Source organism: Zalophus californianus, chromosome 11 (assembly GCF_009762305.2).
Source record: "Zalophus californianus isolate mZalCal1 chromosome 11, mZalCal1.pri.v2, whole genome shotgun sequence".
NCBI classification, from domain to species: domain Eukaryota; kingdom Metazoa; phylum Chordata; class Mammalia; order Carnivora; family Otariidae; genus Zalophus; species Zalophus californianus.
Window position 1 is genome coordinate 52,536,627 of NC_045605.1, and position 12,141 is coordinate 52,548,767.

Consider the following 12,141-nt stretch of genomic DNA (forward strand, 5'->3'; position numbering starts at 1 on the left):
TTTGGTGAATTGATGATGGAGCCAGAACCCAAATCCACTCTATGTCACTCAAAAGTCATCATAACCCTGGGTATCTTACTTAGAAAGTCTGAGTTGCAAAGTCGGTGGATTATTGTATATAATTATGAATTATTCCTCCTAGGATATTTAAAATCTGAAAGCATGAGAGAAAAAGAGGATGTGGAATAATTCATATGAATGTGGAAATATTTATGCTGAAAATGGAATGTTGATTTCTGGATATAGAAGGGAAAACCAATGTGAAATGTGAGGCTTTTCTTTACAGACTCAGCCAAACAATTCACAAACGTGTTCATTTAGTCCATTCAGGCATTGTATATTGACCATCAATGTCCATTGATATTTGAAACTGTATTTCTCATTTTTCTAAATGATACCATATTTGCATTTTAAAATGAACTTACAGTATATAAGTTCAATGCCTGACATAAAATATATGCTCAGTAATCTTAGCTATTATTATAGGAAGCAGAGGTTCTATTAAAAGAATTTAAGAAGAAAGGCAGACAAGGCAGAAGGGTAAGTGAAGAGACTATCTACTAAATGCAGGGCACCCTGCTATGTGATTGCATATACATCATCTGAATTAGTCTCTACAACCAAGTTAGGACAGTAATATCCTTATCTTCAGAGGCAGAACAGAGCCTAAGTTAAGAGAAGTTACGCTGTAGTTTTGTCTACCTTCTGATAGCATTAATGATTCAAACCTAGTTGAATTTGATTTGTAGGATTCTAAAATCCATGTCCCTCAAACTGATACTAAGGGACTAAGGTAGTTCTTATTTAAGTATTAAATTTTGAATTTCCTAGGAAGTTAAAAAGAAAAAAAGTTAAAATTACCGACCGAGAGAAAAATACCACTTTCCATGGAAATCATATTCTCTCCCCTGCCCTATGAAATTCTGTAGGAATTAGTGAAAGGTCCTGAGCCCACTGTTTTTGTGGAATCGGAGAGATACATAGTAACCGGTGTCTCTCTGCAGATCTCCAGAGATGTAAATTACCCACTTAAAGCTTGGTCTGTATTTGAATGGCCAGTGTTTCTCATTTATTGTTCTCAAGGATAGATGATTTAGGTTTAGGATTATACATTAGAGCTAGAATTTAAGACAAAATTGAGCAGCCTGTCTGAACAAGAAGAAATAGAAATGTAAGAAAATGATGGATTCAGAAGCCACAGACTAGAGACAATAACCATGACAACACTTGCAAGCGTCAAAGTATAATATTCAACAAAGATTAAGAGGAAGACTCATCCAACTATAGAGTGAACAGTTTCTAAAGATTAATTCATTAATAAGGAAACTAGCATATAAAGTTGGTTCAAAGGGTATTTGCAGAGCTGAGTATGTATAGGCATCACAGAAAGAATATTAGAATACGTTGCTACATTCAAATACAAAACTGGTCCATGCCCTACATGACAACAAAACTAACACCTTTTTCTACTGGAAAAAGTAACAAGTAATTTCACAGTTTGGGCCACAATCAATAGTAAATGTCAAAACAAGCAAAGTACATGCCCATAGAGAAGTAAATAATCTTTGGGTGGGTTTGTAAGACAATGCTCCCGTATGACTTTGAAAAGACATGAAGTTATCCTTTTGATTTCCCATATTAAATTAGCATTTAAAAATAATCAGGGATACCTGGGTGGCTGAGTCGGTTAAGTGTCCCACTCTTTATGTTGGCTCAGGTCGTGATTTCAGGGTACTGGGATTAAGCCCTGCTTCTCCTGGCTCCGTGGGGACTCTGAGGATTCTTTCTCCCTTTCCTTTTGCCCCTCTCCACGCTCGTGTTCACTCCCCTACCCCTCAAATAAGTAAATCTTTAAAAAATAAAAATAAAAATTACAATCAGCTAGAAATGAGCAACAATTTCTTCTAGAATGCTCACATGTCCTCCACCTTTCTAGAGCTCCAACTTCTGTATACATCTATGCTCTTTCCACTTGTATTCATTTAAGTTATTGATCAACGCATGTAGACTTCTGTGTCTACATGCGATTGTTTGCCAACAATCAGCTGGAAGAAACAACATTTTCTAACAGTTACTATGATCAGGAAACATACACATTTTATCTCATTTATATAGAGCCTCACATTGAGGGGAAGGAAACCCAATATCAAAGAAGTATATCATGCCAAGATAAGTTAGGAGCTGTCAGAATTCAGATTTAAACCACATCTGTCTGATTGTCCAGTCTACAGTCTTTCCAGTGTACTGTACTATCCCTTAAAGAAGGTAGAAGTGGTTAAAAGGTTTTAGTAAGGCTGAGTCCCTGAGGTCTGTAGGAAGGGGACCAAAAAAAAAAAAAAAAGCCTTACCCCAGCCCCTGCCCACCCCAATCTAAGTTAGAACTTCATTTGCTAAAGGATAGTAGATACTGTCAGATTTTAATAACCACAGAAGGGTATAATCAAATTGAAACCAGGTGCCACAAATCAACAGTTCTGCTTTAAAATTTAGAATAGTTTCTCAGGAAAGAGATGATATGAAGATTCAAAGTTGTATCCGCTTAAAATATTTGTTTCCCTCTGTAAAAAGACTGTTTACACTTTATTTCATGATTATCTGAAAATGTAAGCTTGCCTGACTTTATTATGAATAAATATTAAATGCAGGTTAATAGTCCCAAGAGAGAAGCTCATGGGTATTTTTCTGAATTATTCATCTGTTTTATACTTCAATCTTTCATGTCAGTAATGATCTATTGAAAGTTGTGCAGTTGTAACATCCTTTTCATTGTTTTCAAATGAACTGTATAGATTCCGTGTCTTTCTCTATTGTAGCATTATAATGTTCAAAACTATCTATTAACATGTTACAGTCCTCCATTTGATTGCAGGCCCCTCAGGAATAAGCATAAATGCAATGCCAAGTTCATATTTAGAGTATCGATTTTGTTCAAATGAACTGAACTGAAAGATTTTCTTAGCTTTGCCCTGAAGAATAATCACAGAATTCAATAAATAAGGGTGGCTTTGTTAATAGGTTAGTTGATTGGTGAAATGCAAACATACCTGTATAATCTAACAATTTTGTTAGGAGGTAATGAGGCTTAGTGAAAAGCACATGGGCTTCGAAATCAGATTAGTTGCCACTAATTAACTTGGACAAGTTACTTACATTCACTTGTTTGATCATCTGTGGTTATTTTTCATTTGCACCATTTGCTGGGCCTGTGCTATGTGTTGGGACAAAAGGGTAAGAGAGACCTTGTCTCTTCCTGCACTGGGCTTTCCAGTGAAGCAGATGAAGTCTATCTCTGTTGAGGAAGATACACCATCACAGAAGTGCAGGTAAGTGCTCAAGTGGTAGAAGCACAGGGGTCACGTGACTTAGCCTGGAGGCAGACAGGGAAGACTTTCTGGAAAAAGACACTCCTGGGACTTGAGTGTTGTAACTGGGATTAGATGTTAAGCCAAGTGGAGCAGACAGAGGGATCAGTGGAGGCCACATGGAAAGAGAGAGAAGGAAGATTTCAGACAGAGGATTCCATTCTTTTTCCCATTTGCAGAGCCACTGCTCAGAAAGTGACCTTGCAGCCAACCCTGTAACAGAAAGCACAACCCACTTCCAGAACACAGTATAGTGAAGAATTCCCTACTAAACATGGCACCCTTATAGCTACCATCTTCAATTTGAATTGAACTCATTTTATCTTTGGAAAAAGGGAAACAAAACCAAAAGCAAGATATAGGGCAATGGAGGGGGGCTGGAAGGAAAGTGCTTTACACACAATAAATAATTTAGTTTTTACCTTAACCCAGTGAAGAAACTGACACAGAGAATCTAAACTTGCCTAAGGTCACATAGCTAGTAAGTGGCTGTGTTAGATTCAGATCCACATGGTGTATATGGTTTGTTTTTTTTTTTAAGTTCCTTTTTTTTTTTTGTTAACATTTTGTTTATTTTCAGAGAGAGAGAGGGAGAGAGCACAAGCAGGGAGAGTGGCAGGCAGAGAGAGAAGCAGGCCCCCCGCTGAGCAAGTAGCCTGATGCAGGACCCGATCCCAGGACCCCGGGATCATGACCCGAGCCGAAGGCAGACGCTTAACCGACTGAGCCACCCAGGCATCCCCATCTATATGTTCTTAATCACGATGAAAGTCTGACAGTACTGATCGTCCTCTGCTTGTGGGTAAATGTAGAGATACAATGCAATTGGGGCAGCTCGTTTGGACTTTGGGTCCAAGTAAGATAGGCCCAGAGTTTACATAAAGAAGATAGTAGCAATGAATTGTCAGGACAGCTGAACAACCAGGATTATGCTTATTTGCTCAGTTTTGGGTTCTGCTGCCTCCCCACCTGCCACCCCTAGAAGAGGCTTTATTCAGTGGACACAAGAACTTCCCTGAAGGACATGAAGGAGAAGTAGTCTTCCTCTGCAATAAGGGAGGCTCCCAATGTTTTACCCATGATAACCTATGAGGTCAGGACAACAAATTATTTTCCTTATACAAATGATAAAAAGCTCACAGTATAAGTACTTTCACTAAGATCAAATAATAAACATGGTTCAGCTTTGGGTTTTGAACTAGTCTAGTCCTAGCTAAACAAACACTCCTCTGTGTATTTCCAAAGTCCTACAAAATGATTCGTATAAAAAATTTCCCATCAGCAAAGAGTTGGTTAAACAGGATGTTATTTAATATATTCTTACTTGTAGGGGCACCTGGGTGGCTTAGTTGTTAAGCATCTGCCTTTGGCTCAGGTCATGGTCCTGGGGTCCTGGGATCGAGCCCTGCATTGGGCTCCCTGCTCAGCGGGAAGCCTGCTTCTCCCTCTCCCACTCCCCCTGATTGTGTTCCCTCTCTCACTGTGTCTCTCTCTGCCAAATAAATAATTTTTTAAAAAATATATATATACTCTTACTTATAGACTCATGATTAGTAAAGCCAACTTCTGAGAAGTCCAATAATAAACTTATTTAAAACTTAAGTCAGTATTTTAAAAATGTGTTCACTGCAAGTCTGTGTTCCGTTCTCTCTGAATAAAGGGAGAATATGACTTCCCTCATGGAGTTGTAGGAGAAAGAATGGAGTTAGAAGAGAGAAAAGAAATTTATGGCCACACTCTGCCCCCAATGAGCCGTGTGACTTGGATACATCCAGTCTGCTGCCTACCCCTCAGTTTCTTCTATTTAAAAGATGAATAATACTATCTATTCACTGAACTGTTTTGGGTTGGGCAGAATCTCAGCAGCATTTCCTGGTACATCGAAGTCACTAAACGCACATTACCTCTCTTCCCCTACTTTACCTTATTATTTCCTACATTCCTCTTTCATTCTTCTTTTCTTATGGCCACCTTTCTTCCCTTCCATGCCTTGTCTGCTTTTGTTCCTCAAAGCTCTGTCCATCGTCTGTCAATTAAATGTCAGAATGTGATTAAAGAGAAAGGGATGATAACCAAAAATGGAATTCTTTTAAAATAACCTTAATACTTTCTCTACAAAACACTTGAAAAACTGACCTAAAAGGAGAGAAGGCAGGTCTATACTTCTTTACCCTTGAAGATTCTTTCATTTCAACCGTTTGAAAAGGGCTAACACAGCACCTCCCGGCTGTCAGCATGTTCTGCAATGGTGAGCCCAGCGATCCTGTTCTCTCTCTGGGACCTATCACAGGATCCCTAGCTGAGCCATCTACATTTATATTTTACTTGACCAAGCTCTCGTGGAAGACTTTGTGTCCTTAAAATTGGGTAAAATGGAGAGGTTTGGAAGCATGTAGCCTGGCACGAGATGGCCTTAAAATAAAGGAATTTGATCAAGGGAGGTCCACTCATGAACAGAACTCAAACGAAAAGTCTTTGAAAGTTGATGATTTTTACCAGCTTATGTTTGTCCTTGGGTGGGGAGTGCTTCTCTTGGATCCTAGTTACATATATGCAAAAGATGGATGGAAAAGTACAGGGATTTTCACATTAGAGAGTCACACAGTCTCATGGTCAGTAAACTGTTTCAGTGAGCCAACCTCCTTCCAGGTTCCCAGTGACTACTAGAGAGATGGTCTGGGCAACTTGAGTAACACAGGTAGGACTTAGTTTCTGGGCTAAGCATAAAGTGACCACAGCTGAGACAAAGACACAAGAAGCAAAGGCTATAGCAACCAACCTTGGTGTTATACAGATTTTCATTTGATTACTGGCTCTATACCCTTGGCCAGTTACTAACCACTCTGAACATCATTTCCCTCATCTGTCAAACTGATCATCATGCCTGCTTCATAGAATATCATGTAAATCCATGTAAAAGTAATCCACAGAATACTGGTAAACTGTATCTGCTCAACTATATAAGCTGGATTGAGTGGAAAGGAAATATTCTAGTGCTCAAGGATTCATCCACATGGCACTTTTACCTGATGGCCATTTAAGCAGTGTCCCCTGCAAGGGAGAGCCTAGTATTTCATTGTGACCTACTACAATATTACATTGTTATATGTAGCTATAAGGAAAATGAACTCAAAATTATCCAGGCCAATATGAGCTAGGTATTTTAAATATGGACCCTTAATTATTTATTTTTTCACTCTTTATCTTTAAACAAGCTTTGAACAAAAAAATCTATGTAACAGTTTGATAAACAAAATCATTTTTTGAGTGAGTCCATCCTTAGAATGGGGAATTAATTTTACTGATGCCCCCGTTGTTGCTATTAATAGTGAATACCTACATTGTGCTCGAAAATATACTAGATAGAAAAAATGAAATATTGATTTTAAATTACTTTCTCAGGTTGCTGTTTGGACTAAATATTAAAATACCTACTTTACAGATAAAGAAATTGAAATTCAAAATAAAAGTATTCAAGATCTTTCAGTTAGGAAGAGCCAACCTGGGATGTGAAACCCAATATATCTCCTTAACTCTTTCCTTTCTGCAACACTTCCTCTTGAATTTTCTTCCATCTTCCCCTTCACATTAGCAGCATGCCCACCTCATGACTCATGTGTAAGCACATAAAAAGCTTGCCCTCCATACCAGTTTATTCCAAGATAACCTTTTCTGAAAGTCTGCTAATCTCCCCACAGCAGGAGGAAACTCCCAGACTCTCAGAGTATAGAGAGGGGCAGCCAGCTCTTCAAGGGCAGTCCTAGTTAATGGCAGCTGCTAATTACTGCTTCTGTTTCCTTCTGGATGAAAGGAACAAGGTCAAAGATCGCAAAGAAATTAAGATGATTTGCCAGTGGGACAAACTCAGGACAAAGTAAACCCAGTGACCCAAGTGAAGACCATATGGAGCAATCCAAACAATGCATGTGATGGATTTTTGTAAACACTGGCTACTGAGAGAAGCCAAGTGTGGTGATTCTTATTTATTCATTCACTCAAACAGCATTTGCTTATGGCTTGTGGGAAGAGAACCAACATTTATTTGTTCATTCCTTTCTCAAATATTTACTAAACATTTACCATTGCCAGGCAGTGTCCTAGGACCTGGAATAAAACAATTACCAAGATAAACAAGCTCCCCACTGTCATGGGGCAAACACTCTAGTGAAGGGAAGACAGTCAATTAGGATATAATGGGAAAATAATCAGATAGTAATAACAGCTATTAAAAGAATTAGAATAAGATCATGTGAAATGAGTACGTTGGGACTGCTTTATGTGGGATAGTCATGGAAGTCTGGAAAAGGGAATGGCTGGAAAGAGGCAGCCATGTGAATACTGGTTGAAGAAACTCCCAGTCGGAGGAGCATCTAACACAAAGTCCCTATGGCAGGAGGAAACAAGCCTATGTGTTCAAAGAATTAAAAAACAAAACAAAACAGTGTTTTGAGTGTAATGAGCAAAGGGGAGAGTTGATGAAGTCAGAAACCTAGGAAGGGCTGAGGGATAGGAATTTCACTTTTTCGTAAGACATGGTAAAGGATGGGGCTGATGATGTGGATGTGTTGGTCTATGGTATTGAAAGCCAAGCAACTCAGTGAGAGAACCAATGTACAGAAAAGGGCCAAGGACAAAGGCCTGGGGGTAGTCCACCATTCAGAGTCAGCAGAGGAGACTGAGCAGGAGAGGTAGGAGGTAAGTCCACAAATTGTGATGTTAGGGAAGCCAAGAGAAAGAAGTATTTTACTGTGGGGAGAGAAATCAGCCAGGCCCATCACTGCTGAGAAGAAAAGGTACAGAACAGTGAAGTGACCACAGGGGAGGATTGCTGACCTTGACGCGAACAGTCTCTGAAGATGGTCGATGTAGAAGCTTTGACTGGAAGAGAAAATGTGAGAACATTAAGGGTAGGCAGAAGCTATAGACATCTATTTTAAGAAATTTTCTTATTAAATGGAAAAGCCAAGTCTGGTCATACCTAGAAGAGAATGTAGTGAAAGGAGGGAATTTTTTTGTAGAAACCATAGGAATTATATGACAGGCTTTTACTTTTATGAGTTGATATTATCGGGAAAGGAAGAAGAAACTATTGATATGCAGGAGAAAGGTGTAATTCCAGGAGCAAAGGCTTGGAGATAATGAGAAGAAGTGACATCTAAAGCACTGTGGAGGGGGTGACCTTCAACAGTGTCTGTTCACCTTCAGCACTTTTGAAAGATGTAAGCCTCAAAACCACCCTATGTGGGAAATGGTATTCTCACCATTTTATATGTAAAGAAATTAAGGAACTTGATCACTAAGATCCTACAATTATCACTAAGTCTCCCATCTCTGGATTCCACCTGCCCACATCAGATGGGACATTGAATGTCTACTCCATGGGGGAAGGTTTAACATCACCAGCCTTCAAAGACCTGGCCTCTGCCTGCTCCTGTGTAATCACGTGCCACTCTGCTAGAGCAGCCTTATAGATCCAGGAACACCAGACAACTTGCCATTTAGAGAACTGTCACTCGTTCTTATGCAAATGCTGCCCTGGACACCCCCTTCCCTCTGTAGCAAAGACACTGCCCATCTCTCTTTCATCTGGTTGGTTCCTGTGTTTCTCTGAAGACAATTCAAGCATCCCTTCCTCTACGCGGGTATCATGGACTCTTATTTATGCTCCTTTGGTCTTTGTAATGTGATTGGACATTTATATTCCTGTGTCCTCAACTAAGCTGGGAGATCCTTGAGTTGGGAAACTTGTGCCCAGCCTAGGATTGGGACATAAAAATGGGCACTTGCTAAGTATTTGTGGGAGGAGGAAAGAAAAGATGATTCATCCTTAGCACCATGACCCATGTATTCATTTAAGTCATACAAGTATTTGAAGAACCAATTTATCAAATAGTTTCATCACATTATTGCCGTGCAGAAGTGAGGACTCTCACTCTTTTATTCTGTCCCATTTTAATATCCAAGTTTCAACCCCATCAAGGGCAAGAAACTGGGAAGAGAAGAATAGGAGTAACCTTCAGAAAAGAGATAGGAATCAACATCTTATTCCAGGTGCAAATTATTTTGCGATACACATTCTTTGAAGAACCTTGGTCCCCCTACCCTGTCCTATGGCCCAAGACAAATGTAAAATGCATACTCGGCTGCTGTTAAGTGGCATTCACAATGATGAACATCACCATTTTTTTTTAACATGAAGACATAAAATAAGTTTAGCTTCAGTTGAGCTTCAATCGTTTTGTAATATAAAAGGAAATTAGGTAAATTGTCCAGTGAATGTTAATAACAATCTCTCTTGCTTGTATATTGTGTATTCTTTTGCCATTCTTAAAGCGGTCTCGTGTAACTATTTCTAAGTAATGTTTCAATAAATATCTTGGGAATGAGAGTAAAGCAATCTGAGTTCTCTTCATGTGGCCACTAATAATAGTCCAATAAGCCATACGGACAAGTGCTATTGTTTCAGTTCGGTGGATAAGAGGCTAGAGGCTGAGGTTGTTGTACACATCTATAGCATAACCTTTTTGACTTTGGGGACAGAGCCTTTTCCAGAACAGAGACTTAATTCACCAGAGCTGAGGAGAGTCATTGACAGACCTTCTATAAGTGAAAGTAGGGAGTCCGAAGAGCCAGGGTCCAAATGTGCGTTACCATCGCATGAAGTAGAAACTTTGGGTCCCTTAGAACTTAACATTATTGATGCATCTTCAAGAAAAAGTTCCAAAGGTTAAACAAAGGTCATCATTCATGACGGCAGGAGAAAGGTGGAATTAACACAATTGTACAATCTCCAGCAAGAAAAATTTGAGCTGTCTTGTACCACTTCTAAGTCCATAAATCTATATTACCCCCATTAAAGCAGTGTAGACAAAGAAGCAAGGACAGAAACCCAGGGAGTCCAGCAAACCTTTTTACAGCAGAATCAGTTAGGTGTGTGCTGTGCTTTTAAAATGCACCACTTCATATTAAGGAGCTTAAGGGGTGAATAACAAGCTCATAAAATGTTAATAACTATAATGACTATAGCTCTGGCAACACCTTTAACTGTGTGGAAATGTCATGGGACCAGAGATAGTAAAATGCCCTTGGAAGAGTGCTGGGCATTAGGAGGGCTTGAGTAGACTGAAGAGGAACACTTTGATCACCCCTGCCCCCTGTCTCAGCTCCCTTGGACTTGGTAGAATATAAGCTCTGGCCTGGTCCTTTGGAGGGAACATTATGTCCCCTATTGTTCCTAAATAATCAGCTAGAATTGCTCAGTATGGGAGCAATGCGCTGGGAGTCAACCTATCTGAGCCATGGTGCTTTTGTGCCACCAGCTCGCTGGATGGATTTCAGAGGCTGGCTTCTCTGAACCTCAGTATCCACGTTTTAAAAAAGAATCCAAAGCATTCTTCATTCACTTTTTTCAACACTGGGAGTTAAACGGTGCTATTATCCCTATCTGACATGTCAAAGTTTTATTTTATTTTTAAAGATTTTATTTATTTATTCATGAGAGAGAGAGAGAGGGCAGAGGGAGAAGCAGGCTCCCAAGGAACAGGGAGCCCGATGCGGGACTCGATCCCAGGACTCTGGGATCATGACCCAAACCGAAGGCAGACGCCCAACCATCTGAGCCACCCAGGCGCCCAAAGTTTTATTGTTTAGCCAAGATCACTTAACGAGCACCCAGAATCTCTGTTCGCCCCTGCTCCATGGTGCTGCAAACTGAGGGAGGTCTAAGTTCCCCTTGAGGGTGGGGATAGTCTGTGATTCTATGCATCACCAAATCACTAATCAAGGTTAAACCAACATCTTCAGTTGGAGTCTTGGGAAGAGTTTTTGTGAAAATAATGTCCACTTTGGTACACTAACAAATAGAATTTTTTTTAACTTTCTAAGCATCTTATTTGATTCTTAGAGATTCAATCTCAAAATTCAAATTATGATTCTAAAACAATATGTCTGGCCCAATGCAACTTTTAGTGGTAATATAAAACAAATTTCATAGTATGGTAATATGAAAACTATATCTTTTCTAAAAAAATACAAATATTGCTTTTTTTTTTTAGAGTATTCTCTGGCTTAGAATGTACAAGATAAAATCTAAGACTGGACAAATTGATGAATATCAGGGGATGTAAACACCTGTTTTCAGGAACTGTAGTCTCTCCTCATGTCAGAAAACCACAGTGCTCTCAAAGGCTTCTCTGCTTGATAAATACCTATTTACCCTGGAGTACATAGCTTGAACATCTGCTTTGTGAAGCCTCCTCTGCCTGCAGGTCACCTGACTTCTCCCTTCATCAGCCTCTTCATATCTAGTACAGGCTTTATGGTATCATTGGCAAGCTTTCTGGCATTGTCTGTGAAATGAAGTTTAGAGCCAGGTTAGGAGCACTGGAGCTAGATAGAGTCTTGATTGTGCACACTGGAAACTAGCCAGATACTAGCCCTATAATGTTGGCCAAGTGACTTGGTCATTCTGTACTTCACTTTCCTTTATTTGGCTTGCTGTCTGGGAAAATAATAGTACTTAGTTTTCATGGTTGTTGGTAGGATTAAACTGAGTTAATCCATGTACTTAGAACCTGGAGCCCCTAGATGTTAATTATACTATGGAAAGAAAACAAGCATTGGAATCTAACAGAGTTGGATTTAAATCCCACCTCTACATTTGTTAGTTGTGTGGCCCTGGGTAAATCCTCTTCCTGCTCTTAACCCTAATTTCCCCACTTGTGAATTAAGCCCACTATTCCTATCACTTCCCTTGAGGGTTGTTGTAAGATTTGTGTGT